Source organism: Podarcis cretensis (genome assembly GCF_951804945.1).
Source record: "Podarcis cretensis genome assembly, chromosome: 2".
Classification (NCBI taxonomy): Eukaryota; Metazoa; Chordata; class Lepidosauria; order Squamata; family Lacertidae; genus Podarcis; species Podarcis cretensis.
Window position 1 is genome coordinate 109,963,879 of NC_137171.1, and position 14,214 is coordinate 109,978,092.

Here is a 14,214-nt window from a genome sequence, read left to right on the forward strand (position 1 = left end):
TGCATGTGCACACCATATGGGATGCCGCTCATGCACGCCATCCATACAGACATCAATATGGGTGGCTGCTTGCACGACAACCATCCGGGTTGCCGTGCGAGTGGCATCCGTATGGACTGCGCATATGCGACAGCCTGTATGGTTGCCGTGCAAGAGGCAGCCTGTATGGACGCCAGAATGGACGGCGTGCGAGTGGCGCCCATACGGACTGTGTGCCCTCAGCTGCTCTACAGCTGGGGGGAGGCAGGGGCCATCTTGTCACACACACCCCTGAGTGGCACCTGGGGCGGACCACCCCCTCCGCCCCCCACTTCATACGCCCCTGCTGGTAGTGATGGGGTGAGATCTTCTACCACACAGGCTACATTAAGGAGCGCAGGGTAGGCTGTGGGAAACAGAGAGTTCTTCCTTCCAGCTCCTTACCTCCAGTCCTTTGCTGCCAGCATCTGCTGCCTGAGGTGTCCGCTTCACTCTACTGAATGGCAGGGCCGGCTCTGAATGGTTCTAAAGAGCTCTGGTAAATTCATGCGCATGAACACCGAGAATGATGTACACCCTGATGTTTCACGTGCTACAGCTGTCCTCATCTAAAGTTTTGATAAACCAAAGCAATTTCATATTTTTCTACTATAACTCTGGACTTTTTAAGATCTTTGGAACCAGGACAGGACTATTGCAGAGTTAAGTCAATCCAGAATCATAGAAATGTAGAGTTGGAAGGGACCATGAGAAGCCAGCAAAGAGGCTTTCATGATGTACCGTATTGGCTCAAATATAAGCCACACCCGCAAATAAGGCTCACATTTAAAATTCAAGGGGGGGGGGGGAGAAATACCCAAATACAAGCCGCTCCCTTAAAATTCCACAGGCCCTCACACCCGTAAATGGCAAATGTAGAAGAAAATCCTACAGCGATATCGTAAAAGCCAAATTTTGTAAGGCCGCGAATATAAGCTGCACTTTAACTTTTCATGGTCGGAATTTTGGGGGTAAAAGAGTGTGGCTTATATTTGGGCCAATACAGTATTAATATATCGCAAAAAGTAACAATCCACACAACATGTCAGCATGCCATGGGGCCAACAGCAGCGGGGCAGGCTGACTTCATGCGAGCAACCTGCAGGATGTGCTTGCATGGCATGCTGACATTGTGTGGCCCCGGGCCCCCTCAATCGTGGGGGCAAGGTGGCCCACATGGCCCACCAAGGGATCCTTGGTTTGCAAGAATAAGGGCATATGTACCTATTTTCATTAGTGAAATGCTGGAGGTTGTGGCATGGAGAACATGGGTGGTGGTCGGCAGTTATTCCAGGTTAGGGAAGCCAGAGTACAAGGTGTGTGGACCCCAATAAAGATGTCTCAGTCATGGGCAGAAAAAAAGAAATGTACCTGATTTGTCCAGAAAGGAAAGCAGCTGTGACCGAGGCCTACTGTGCCACCTGAAACCAAACACCACTTTAGAAATATTTGACAGTAACAGCAGGCAAACAAACCCCACCCAAGGTTGGGTCTTTTCTCTTGTCAAATTCTTGTGTTTCCTCTCAGCTATTTTGGCAGTGGTGTGTGCTGTTTGTTCTGCCAATAGTATGTTTTGAATGCAACAGAATGGATTTTTCTGTTGGGAAGGGGAATAGTTGGACGCTTGCCAGAGCTGCGCTCCACCCTTTCTTTCTTGCTGAAGTTCACGTCGCCCTTCTCTTTCCCAGGAGCCAAAAAAATGCAAAGCAGCCCAAGCTCTTGAGAGCCTGGGAAACGATCGCAGGGCTGTGAGTGGGAACAGATATCATACTTATTTGTTTATGGTACAGGTATTGGTTGGCACCCGCCTGTCCCAGGAGACAATGGAAAAGTCAAACCATTTGAGAATTACAGCGCTTGCTGTAGCTGCTGAGACTGATACAGGAGAGACATGCTTTGTTGCATCTGGGGCAGATGAAGGTGTCTGGTATAATAATAATAATAATAATAATAATAATAATAATAATAATAATAATTTATTTATACCCCGCCCATCTGGCTGAGTCTCCCCAGCCACTCTGGGCAGCTCCCAATCAAATGTTAAAAACAGTACAGCATTAAATATTAAAAACTTCCCTAAACAGGGCTGCCTTCAGATGTCTTTTAAAGATAGGATAACCGCTTATTTCCTTCACATCTGAAGGGAGGGTGTTCCACAGGGTGGGCGCCACTACCGAGAAGGCCCTCTGTCTGGTTCCCTGTAACCTCACTTCTTGCAATGAGGGAACCGCCAGAAGGCCCTCGATGCTGGATCTCAGTGTCCGAGCTGAACGATGGGGGGGTGGGGGGAGACGCACCTTCGGGTATACAGGCCTGAGGCCGTTTAGGGCTTTAAAGGTCAGCACCAACACTTTGAATTGTGCTCGGAAACGTACTGGGAGCCAATGCAGATCTCTCAGAACCGGTGTTATGTGGTCTCGGCGGCCGCCCCCAGTCACCAGTCTAGCTGCCGCATTCTGGATTAGTTGTAGTTTCCGGGTCACCTTCAAAGGTAGCCCCACGTAGAGCGCATTGCAGTAGTCCAAGCGGGAGATAACTAGAGCATGCAGCACTCTGGCGAGACAGTCCGCGGGCAGGTAGGGTCTCAGCCTGCGTACCAGGTGGAGCTGGTAGACAGCTGCCCTGGACACAGAATTAACCTGCGCCTCCATGGACAGCTGTAAGTCCAGGCTGTGCTGCTGCAGATGCACCACGGCATATCTTCTCTCTGCGCTCCTCCTCCTGGCGGTCATTCCTCCTCTGATCACTGCTGACTGTCTCCAGTCAGATAAACCATCCACCCAGTGGATGAGCCGGCCAAGCTGAGAGAGGCAGAGAAGTTAAGGACATAATGCAAGCCCCTGCAGGACCAGGCCAGTTGCCCGTCTGGAACAGCGTCTTGTTCCCACAGTGGCCAGCCAGATGACTATGGGAAGCCTGCAAGCTGGACACGAGGGTGGCAGCACTCTGCCCACTTGTAATTGCCAGTCACTGGCATTCAGAGGCCTACTGCCTCTCTGACAGTGGAGGCAGAACATAGCAGCTGGTTGGGAGCCACTGTTAGCCATGCTCGCCAGCTTCAACAGATGTTCACGAGTTTGGCGGACAAAGTCTTTTAGGGATGTTACAGCTGTGTCCCGCTCCCAGGATGACAGCCATCCTGCTGCCACGGAGAAGAAGGAGGGTCTCAGAAAAGGAGGGTGTTCCTCTGAGGACGAGGGACACAATCCATTAGACGGGACCCATTTCTTGGGGGATAAGCGACTATTCTGTTTTGCTGAGGAGACTTCTCTGGCCTGGGATCCTGGTAGCAGGTGATCTGATCGTTAGGAACATAGCTGTGTGTGAGAGATGGGTGAGACACAAATATTCTTGAACTGCAAGGGTTTTGAGCAGACAGGAAATAAACCTTTGCCATTTTCCCCATCAGTCAGGAAATACATTTCTACACCTTAGATCCAACTTAAACATCGTGGTGGAGGGGAATTCTGACAGTTAGGGCCGTCTGACAGTGGAAGTTTCCGTCTGAAGGTGGTGAACTCTCCTTCCTTGGAGGTTTTTAAGCAGAGGTTGGGTGGCCATCTATCAGCTGTGATTCCTTCATTGCAAGGAGTTGGACAAGGGTTCCTTCCGATTCTATGATTCTGTTTGGGGGACTGCTGTATTCCTTGTTTTCCCCCTTTCTCGCTCTCAGTGTTTTCTTGATAGGTTTTATTTATTGTGATGGTGGTTCAAATGTATGGCACCACAAACTTTTCACTCAAGGAGCTTAAGGCGGTGTACACAATTTCATCCTCCCTTTGTTCGCCTCACAACAATCCTGTGAGGTAGGTTAGGCTGAGAGACGGTGACTGACCCAGGGCCACCCACTGAGCTTCAAGGATTCGAACCCTGGTCTCCCAGGCCCCAGTCTGACTCTCTAACCACTATGCTGCACTGACTCAATTAATGAGGCATCATTGATAGCTCCACACAGCTCGCCCTATCCCCAAAGCCACTGCTTGTTTCAGTAGCGCTTGCTGAGCCTTGTTAAGTATTATTCACACACACACACACACACACACACACACACACACAAACAGGCTGGATGAACTGCCAGTTCCAACGAAACAACTCAAGTGGAGTTCAATGAGATCACTTTGGGTCAGGATTTCACCCACTGGGAGCTAGAACCTGACTTGCTTCAGCAATTCATGGAACAGCCCTATATGGTTATATAGTGGCTGAAGAAAGGATTTGCATGGGAGCTGAGCCAGGCTCTGAAAGCCTGGGAGCAGGCGGTGGCTCAGGAATCTTGGAAGATTCCTGCCTGCTGAGTATTCTCAGATTATGCTCTTGTAATGTGAGTGAGCTGGCATTTCTCTCCCTTGAATGACGCAGACATCCAGAGGCATGTCCATCCTTCCTTCAGCAGGGGAGCGATGCTCACACTTTGACTTCCTCCAGCTAGACGTGTTTTGAAAATTCGGGGCCGGCCCTGCAATTAGGTAGAGGGAGGCAGCTGCCTCAGGCGGCAGGTCCCAGGGGGCAGGGAGAGGCAGTGAAGTGTTGGAGGACAGAGCCACGTGTGTTTGCTGCACAGCCTGCCCTGTGGTCCCTAAGCTAGCCTCATTCCGTCTGGTACAATGGAGGATGCTGCCCCAGATACAGCGCTGAATTAAGCTGCACCGTATATTTAAAGCATGTTGCTTCCCCTAAAGAATCTTGGGGACTGCAGTTTGTGATGAGCACTGGGGAATTTTAGGTCCAGCAGTTCCCAGGGTTCTTTGGGAGAAGATGGTGACAGCAGTCATGAAATTAAAAGACGCCTGGTTCTTGGGAGAAAAGCAATGACAAACCTAGACAGCATCTTAAAAAGCAGAGACATCACCTTGCCAACAAAGGTCCGTATAGTTAAAGCTATGGTTTTCCCAGTAGTGATGTATGGAAGTGAGAGCTGGACCATAAAGAAGGCTGATCGCCAAAGAATTGATGCTTTTGAATTATGGTGCTGGAGGAGACTCTTGAGAGTCCCATGGACTGCAAGAAGATCAAACCTCTCCATTCTGAAGGAAATCAGCCCCAAGTGCTCACTGGAAGGACAGATCGTGAAGCTGAGGCTCCAATACTTTGGCCACCTCATGAGAAGAGAAGACTCCCTGGAAAAGACCCTGATGTTGGGAAAGATGGAGGGCACAAGGAGAAGGGGACGACAGAGGACGAGATGGTTGGACAGTGTTCTCGAAGCTACCAGCATGAGTTTGACCAAACTGCGGGAGGCAGTGGAAGACAGGAGTGCCTGGTGTGCTCTGGCCCAGGGGGTCACGAAGAGTCGGACACGACTAAACGACTAAACAACAACAAGCCTAAGATTCAGTTGCCAATAGGGTGAGCTTCTGTATTGGAATTGGGGGAGATGGGGAAACCCTATACTGCTGTCTGCCTCAGGCAGCAAAAGGCCTGGGTTCAAAAGGGGGCTGTAGGGAGAAAATGCATTTGATATTCTGGCTCATGTTACTGAAAAGGACGTCTGATGCCAATGGATTGAAAGGGGACTGTTGTCCCCACCCCTTGTTTTGCATTGCATCTACCAGCAGTTGTCAACACAGTGATGGAACGTTGACCCATACCCTTTAGTGTCTGGAGGTGGGATATAGCTCAGTGGTAGAGCATCTTCTTGAGTCCCAGGTTCAATCCCCAGCATCTCCAGGTAGGACTGGAAGAAACCCCCACCTGAAACCAATATGGAGCTAGATGGACCAATGATCTCACTCAGATGTTTACAGTGTAAAGTGTCCTCCTACCTTGGCACTCCACACCTGAATGTAGTTATTAGAAGGAGTAGGTTTTATCGAGTGCTAGTCCTGCTCCGATGAGACTCATTGAAGATAATAAGCATGAACAGTGCTATTTTTCTAGAAAAAGAGGTTCTGGAACTCACCATGAATGCCTCCCTTGTTCTCTTATCATGGCCAAGGCACCTACCTGACAGGTGCCAGAACTCAGTTCCTGTGATTTCTGGCTGAAAAAAAAGCCCTGGGCATGACTAATGTAGCTTCACTGGACCAGATTCAACATCACTTGGGAAGACGGGCGAACTAATGCCAATGTACTAGAAGAAGAATAGATCACCAGTGTCAAAGCACTGATTCTTCAACATCAACTTCATTCGGATGCCTGATTATCGTCTTCCAAAGCAACTACTCTATTCTGAACTTAAAAATGGAAAGCGTAATGCTGGTGGTCAACAAAAGAAGTTTAAAGACTTAAGGCAAATCTAAAAGAAAAAATAGTATAAACACCGACAACTGGGAAACACTGGCTTGCAAGTGCTCCAGTTGCAGAACAGCCTTTACCAAAGGTGTTGTGGGCTTTGTAGACGCTCGAACTCAGGACGAAAGGGAGAAGCGTACTAAGAAGAAGGCATGCTTGGCAAACCCTCATTGTGATCAACTCCCACCTGGGAACCTGTGTCGCCACTGTGGAAGATGTGTGGATCCAGAATTGGCCTCCACGGTCACTTATGAACTCACTGTTAAAACCATGTTTATGGAAGACAATCTTACTCGGCTATAAGTGATCGCCAAAGAAGAAGAAGAGTAGGAGCAGAAGGCAGCACAAGGGCTTCTGCCCAAACTTTCTCCTCTCTCCTCCTCCCACTCTACCTGACATAGGTGGCATCTATGCGGGGCTATGGGTGTCCGGGCACTCACCATTTTTCGAAGAAGGAGCCAGGCCTCCCCAAGTCCTAAGTGAATTCCACCCACTCCTTTTAATGGGTTTACTCTGAGTAGAGCTCCTTTGGCAACAGCCCAGGGATGCTAAGGTTCGAAAGCTTCCTTATTTGGCCAAAGAATTAATGCAATCACCCAACGGAGGAAAGTGCCGTTGGTTCCCTGCTTACAGAGTTTCCTAATTACCTGTGCTGTTGTGCTCATTATGGGAAGCAAAAGGTTGTCTCAGCCCAAATATGTGTAATCCTAGAAAATTGCCCTTTCCAGCAGATTAGCAGAAGGCACGGGCTGGGAGTAATTAAGCGCTTTGCTGGGAGGTAAGCAAATTGCAACCATTAATTGCTGTGCTCAGCCCACCTTTTCCCCCAAGGCATCACTTGTCCTGATCTTTCTCACAGCTCTTAATTTTTAAAAAAAATACATTTTTTTTATAGATTTTCCAGTATCGTTCCAATAACAGCCTCATTATAACAACACCCACCTTAATTTGCTTGTGCGGAAAGATAGGTGCTTGGTGCTGGGAGCTTAACACCGTTTTCCAGGTCAAAAGTTGGTCGCGATTTCGTAGAGCTTAATTATGGCCAAGGCCGGTCCAACCATGAGGAGAGGTGAGGCGACTGCTTCAGGTGGCAGGATCCACAGGGGCAACAGATTCAGCCTCCAAGGAGCACATCGCCCACTGGTGGCAGCAACAGCTGCGGTGCACTCCTTGGAGACCAGATCTGCCCCCTCCCCAATGCCACCTCTACAGTGGTTTCTTGGCCAATAGGAGAAGCTGTTGGTCTCCTCCCATCCTTGTTCCTGATGTAGATCTTCACTCACCCCTTCTTGATAAAGGAGGTGGGCCCACACCATTTTGTGGTTCATCTCAGGTGCTAAAATGTAGCCCTGATTATTGCATAGAGCCTGGTTCACATTTTACAGATAGAATCATAGAATTCTAGAGTCGGAAGGGACCCTGCCCCCCTCAAGGTTCATCTAGTCCAACCCCTTGCAATGAGGAATCTCAGCTAGAGCATCCATAACTGAAACAGTTTAGGGCTCAGGAACCCTCTGACCTCGGTTCAGAGAAAGTGATGACTCTTTTTTCCTCGGAAGAGGTTCAGTTCCTCGGAACTCACCTCTGCATCTGATTTGGTAATTTCTTGTTCTACAGCCCCTGAAGGAGACTCTGAATGTATTGCGTCAGAAACAGCCGTGTAGCTATTGCAGATCCACGAGAAGCAATGAAGAATCGGCCCGGCAGTCCACTGTCTTGGGCTTGTCTCAGCAGCCCTGTGTAATCAAGACCTGGAGGGCTGACCTTGATCCTGTAACATGATAATATAATCAAAGAGCATCGTGTTGCAACGTGGGCTGGAGGAGGACGTGCAGTTAAAGACATCTGCATTTTTATCAGGAGGAGGACCTGCATAGATCTCCACGTTGGCCAACCCCAAGTTGATGAACAGTTGCCATTGACTAGAAGAGGGACTGAACCAAAGGGCAAGGCTAGCCACAGAGACTAAACAGAGGTTGGGTTGCCATCTGCCAGGGGTTCTTCAGCTGTGATTCTTGCATAGCAAGGGGTTGGACCCTTGAGGTCCCTTTCCAGCTGTGAAAGTCTATGATTCTATGTCCAGCAGGAACAGGATGGGTTTTGCAGGATGGTCTGGGCCGGCAGGGGAGATTGTCCAGCAGAATCCGGAACTGGATCAGCGAAGCCAAGCAAGGAGCGTCTTCCCAGAGTTGTTGCACCAGCGCCGATCCTGCACTTTGGAAGTTAACAGTTCGCCAACGGCAGGGGCTATGGAGGGCCCTGATGGTGGACCCTGCAGTTCTGCAACAAGAAGTCCAAGCCTTTGTTTGTCTGGTGAATTGCTGGCCTTAATGTCTTATCACTATTTGAAAAGGCGTCTTATCGAAGACAACCCCCTGGTAATCTGTATGTGGACATACAGACCGCATATGCAGATCTACATGTGCAAAGATGCTAGAGGATAACTTTGGATTCAGAGACCATGAACCTTATTTGAGATGATGCGATTTTGGATCCCCTACCTCTCTCCCTTCCTTTATTGGATGAAGGTATGCTTTTATTATTATATAAACGAATAATAATAATAATAGTGCAATTTTGCTAATAAGTATAATACTGAGGGACGCGGGTGGTGCTGTGGGTTAAACCACAGAGCCTAGGACTTGCCGATCAGAAGGTTGGCGGTTCAAATCCCCATGACGGGGTGAGCTCCCGTTGCTCGGTCCTTGCTCCTGCCAACCTAGCAGTTCGAAAGCACGTCAAAGTGCAAGTAGATAAATAGGTACCGCTCCAGCGGGAAGGTAAACGGCGTTTCTGCGCGCTGCTCTGGTTTGCCAGAAGCGGCTTAGTCATGCTGGCCACATGACCTGGAAGCTGTCCCTCGCCCAATAAAGTGAGATGAGCGCCACAACCCCAGAGTCGGCCACGACTGGACCTAATGGTCAGGGGTCCCTTTACCTTATAATACTGAGGAGTTTCATAGTGGGACTGACTGCCCCACCACATTAGGGGACAAAGGAGGGGTGCCAGTCTGAGGGCTAATAATAATAATAATAATAATAATAATAATAATAATAATAATTTATTTATACCCCACCAGTCTGGCTGGGTTTCCCCAGCCACTCTGGGCAGCTCCCAGCAGAATATCAAAATCACGATAAAACATCAAACATTAAAAATTTCCCTAAACAGGGCTGCCTTCAGTTGTCTTCTAAAAGTCAGATAGTTGTTTATTTCCTTGATATCTGATGAGAGGGCTTTCCACAGGGCGGGCGCCACTACCGAGAAGGCCCTCTACCTGGTTCCCTGTAACCTCAGTTCTCGCAGTGAGGGAACCGCCAGAAGGCCCTCGGAGCTGGACCTCAGTGTCCAGGCAGAACGATGGGGGTGGAGACGCTCCTTCGGGTATACAGGGCTGAGGATGTTTGGGGCTTTAAAGGTCAGCACCAACACTTTGAATTGTGCTCAGAAACATACTGGGAGCCACTGACCTTTCCCCAGTTGCTCACTGGTCACTGACCCAATTTTCTGTTGGGGGAGGAGTTGCCAGTGGAACAAACAAACAATAATGCAGAGGCAAGTGGAGACAGCACACTTTTCATTCCCATTGTGGTGCTGAGCTGAGCAGAGAGGGTTAAACCTCATTTCCCCAGCCCAGCACTATGATGGGGGGGGGGGAGGGAATCACATCTCTCCTCTCACCATATTGATAGTCTGAAGAATTGGGGGCCTCTACCCTTCTTCCTCAGCTGATGAGGTGAGGAATGGGGCTGTGTTTGCATTTGTGTGTGTGTACATGCCTGGGATCATGTGTGACCTGTTATTAGCATGGCCAGGAACAAAACCTTACATGCAAGACAACAGCCAAACCTTGGGGCAATTCCTTTTTTCTTTTCGTAGTGGAAGCTGCTGATTAACATGGAATTCTAAAGGAAATGAGTCAAGGCCAGATTATTAAACTGAAGAGCTACATGTGCTGTAAGTGTTAGGCAAACCACAAACTGGAAGGGAAAAGGAATGACTCAGAGAGTGTTCCCATCACTCCTTCGATAGCTCAGCTGGTAGAGCGGAGGACTGTAGAGTACTACTGTAGTCATCCTTAGGTCGCTGGTTCGATTCCGGCTCGAAGGAGGAATTATTTTCCTTCTTCTTGGGACAAAGGTGGGGATGCCTTTGAGGGGGCGGTAAAGCAAAACTGCAGCCTGATATTGCAGAGGCAAAATCTGTTGAACCTGCCATGTGTCGTTTAATTATATTTGTAAGGTGAGTTGGGCATTGGCAGTTTTTACCATCCAAAACAGAGGGTGTAAACTGAAAGGTGTATATTCTGCTAGGTGTGGAATTGTGTTGTGTGGTAGCCAGACCAGAATTTGACATTCTGGAAATTTTTCAGGGACGATAAAACAACCACCACCTTTATAAGTACCAATCACACTTTATTGCTGCGGCATGTGAGCTTTCAGATGACACAGAACTCTTCCTCGTTCTTTTTTAAAAGCAGAAAAATATGTTTACGATAGAGAACATGGTATGAAGCCAGGGAACAGAAATCTGTGTTTGAGATGCAGGACAATTATTAAATTAATAAGCCCTGGCTACAGTTTGCTTCAGTCTTAAGAGGAGAATGGAGGAAGCTCATTGCAGATGAATTAAGGCAATTTCTCCTGATTTCTTGGCACAAAATGTGTGCAGATGTTATATGGTGATTATCATCATGATGATTATCTCCAGTGGGCGTGCAGTGAATTTTTTTGTAGGGGAACAGTTGGGGCCAGAGGTGTTTTTACATGAGTAGAATGTAAAAGATTGAGGTTGAACTCTGACAAGACCGAAGTACTGTTTTGGGAGGAGAAGGGGCGGGCGGGTATGGGGGACTACCTGGTTCTGAATGGGTAATGAAGGTGTGCTTTGTTGCATGAAGGACATCTCCCAGCATCTACCTGAATGGATGAGATCTGCACAAAAAATGATGACAGTCTGGAAGGAACCTAAGACAGGGCTTAGGATAGGGGTAGCCAATGCAGTGGTGTCCAGATGTTGTTGGACTCCAACTCCCATAATCCCCAACCAGCATAGCCATAGGATGATAGGGATTTGAGTCCAGGAGTCATCTTCTATATGAACCTTTAATTAAAAAAAGCATTGTTGTTGTTGTTTAGTCGTGTCCGATTCTTCGTGACCCCATGGACCAGAGCACGCCAGGCACTCCTGTCTTCCACTGCCTCCCGCAGTTTGGTCAAACTCATGCTGGTAGCTTCAAGAACACTGTCCAGCTATCTCGTCCTCTGTCGTCCCCTTCTCCTTGTGCCCTTCATCTTTCCCAACATCAGGGTCTTTTCCAGGGAGTCTTCTCTTCTCGTGAGGTGGCCAAAGTATTGGAGCCTCAGCTTCAGGATCTGTCCTTCCAGTGAGCACTCAGGGCTGATTTCCTTCAGAATGGATAGGTTTGATCTTCTTGCAGTTCATACATTTGATTAACGCTTTTTATGATACAAGAAGATATTATCCAGAGACCTCTCCATCTCTCCTATGATCCCCCTCTTCAAAGACCTTCACTGGCTTCATTAGAATTCTTGTTCCTTATTGTTTATGTGCGGAGCTCTCACTCACAAAGGCGAGGTGCATTTCATCAAACAAAAATAGCTCATGGGCCCTGCCCTCAGGCTTGCAACCTCAAGGGCTAAACCAGGTGTGCCACACGAGATCCATGAATAGAATGTTCCACTTTAAAATAGCATCAATAGCTGCTGATGCTGTTAAAAGGTGGTGTATAAACAGAGGGAAAGAAAGAATTCAAAGCAGAGAAGAGAGTTTGGAGAGAAGAAACAGGAAGTGCAGAGAAAGGAGTGCTGCAATGTCAGAGGCTATTATTATTTTTATTGTTATTACAAGTTATTACCCTGCCCTAGGTCTCAGGGTGGATTATAACACAACATGAACATTAAAACACAATAATACACAATATTAAAAACACTGTTTAAAACAACTTAACATTACAAAAACAAGGTGGAACCTAAGATATTTGAAATATAATGAAAGGAGATGGCAAATTCTCTCTTCTTCATAAGAGAGAGAAGATGATTTTTTATAATAAAAAAAACCCAAACTTATTTGATTTCACTTCCCATAAAATATCTCAAAGCGATTTCCCCGCAGAAACACCAACAATAAAGAAAATGAAAACAATCCCATAAATGCACAAACAATTCCACCTTTTTAAAGCAATCCCATATAAAAATAACAATTCAATGTGTGTAAATGATTTAAACCATTCCATATATGCAGTATAAACAAGTAAAAACCACTCCATCTGTGCAAATCATTAAAAACAATATCACATGTCAGAACAGTTTCAAACCCAGTACAGACAATACACAGTGAAAGTGACAAGATTTAGCAATTGAAGCTACAGTGGTACCTCAGGTTACATACGCTTCAGGTTACAGCCTCTGCTAACCCAGAAATAGTGCTTCAGGTTAAGAACTTTGCTTTAGGATGAGAACAGAAATCATGCTCCGGCGGAGCGGCAGCAGCAGGAGGCCCCATTAGCTAAAGTGGTGCTTCAGGTTAAGAACAGTTTCAGGTTAAGTACGGATCTCCAGAACGAATTAAGTACTTAACCTGATGTACCACTGTATTTCTATGAAAGGGAAGGGAAGAATAAATGATAATACAAGTATTATAAGTGAAATATTTAGGGGTTAATATGACTGCCAAAAATGTGAACTTATTTAAGGATAATTATGAAAAATGTTGGATTGAAGTGAAAAAGGATTTAGAAATATGGACAAATTTGAAGTTATCATTGTTAGGCCGAATTGCTGTGATAAAAATGAATGTGCTGCCAAGGATGTTGTTTTTGTTTCAAACATTGCAAATTTTGGATAAGATGGATTGTTTCAAGAAGTGGCAGAAAGATATTTCCAGATTTGTTTGGCAGGGCAAGAAGCCTCGAATAAAATTTAAGATATTAACTGATGCTAAAGAAAGAGGTGGATTTGCCCTGCCAGACCTTAAACTGTATTATGAATCAGCTGCTTTTTGCTGGCTGAGAGAATGGCTGCTTCTTGAAAACACTGATGTGTTGGATCTAGAAGGTTTCAATAATGCTTTTGGCTGGCATGCTTATTTGTGGTATGATAAGGTAAAAGCACACAAAGCTTTTAAAAATCATATTGTTAGAAAAGCATTGTTTAATGTTTGGATAAGATATAAGGATTTGTTAGAAAAGAAAACCCCAAGATGGTTGTCACCAATGGAAGCGAAGGCACAGAAAAAACTCAATATGGAGGCCAAATGGCCGAAATATTGGGAAATTTTGGAACAAGATGGAGACAGAATAAAATTGCAGAGTTTTGAAAAATTGAAAAATAAAGTGCGAGATTGGCTCCATTATTATCAAATAATGGAGGCATACAATTTGAACAAAAAAGTTGGCTTCCAGGTGGAAAAATCAAAATTGGAAACTGAATTGTTAGATTCAAAAATTAAGAATTTGTCAAGAATGTATAACTTGCTGTTGAAATGGAACACTCAGGATGAAATGGTGAAATCAGCTATGATTAGACTTCCGGGTTAGCGCGACCTGGTTAATGGCGGATTCCCTCCGAGCTCCAGAGGGAATCGGCTCCGCTGGAGAAGGGTTCTACCGCGACGGCGACGCGGGTGTTGGTTTCTGCTCTCTTCACTGTGCAGCGAAAGGCTTGTCACAAGACAATGTTTACATTCCACAGACAGCATTGCTGTTGTGTTTCCCACGGGAAAGGGGAGGCTGGATGTGACGTACACTGGTTTCCTGTTTTTCACTGTTCTTTGCAGTTCAGTGTGATTCTCTCCGTGCTTCAGAGAAGAGAGGATGCAGTTTCTGCTCCGGCAGAGACAAGATGGTTTTCTGTAATCTACCAGCTTTGAAATGTAAATAAAGCAATATAGAGCATGTTGGCACGTATTCCTCATCATTCCGCTGTGCACTTGGAAACTGCTAAT

General features: G+C 46.7%; 1 long non-coding RNA gene across 1 annotated transcript in view; it reads left to right on the top strand.

The window, feature by feature from the left end:
• The first annotated feature begins 7,898 nt into the window (after positions 1-7,898).
• LOC307209191 overlaps positions 7,899-14,214 on the top strand; it is a 32,425-nt gene continuing 26,109 nt past the window's right edge. Inside the window, exon 1 of the long non-coding RNA XR_013835402.1 lies at positions 7,899-8,777. This is a non-coding gene — a long non-coding RNA (uncharacterized lncRNA). The remainder of the gene's footprint in view (positions 8,778-14,214) is intronic.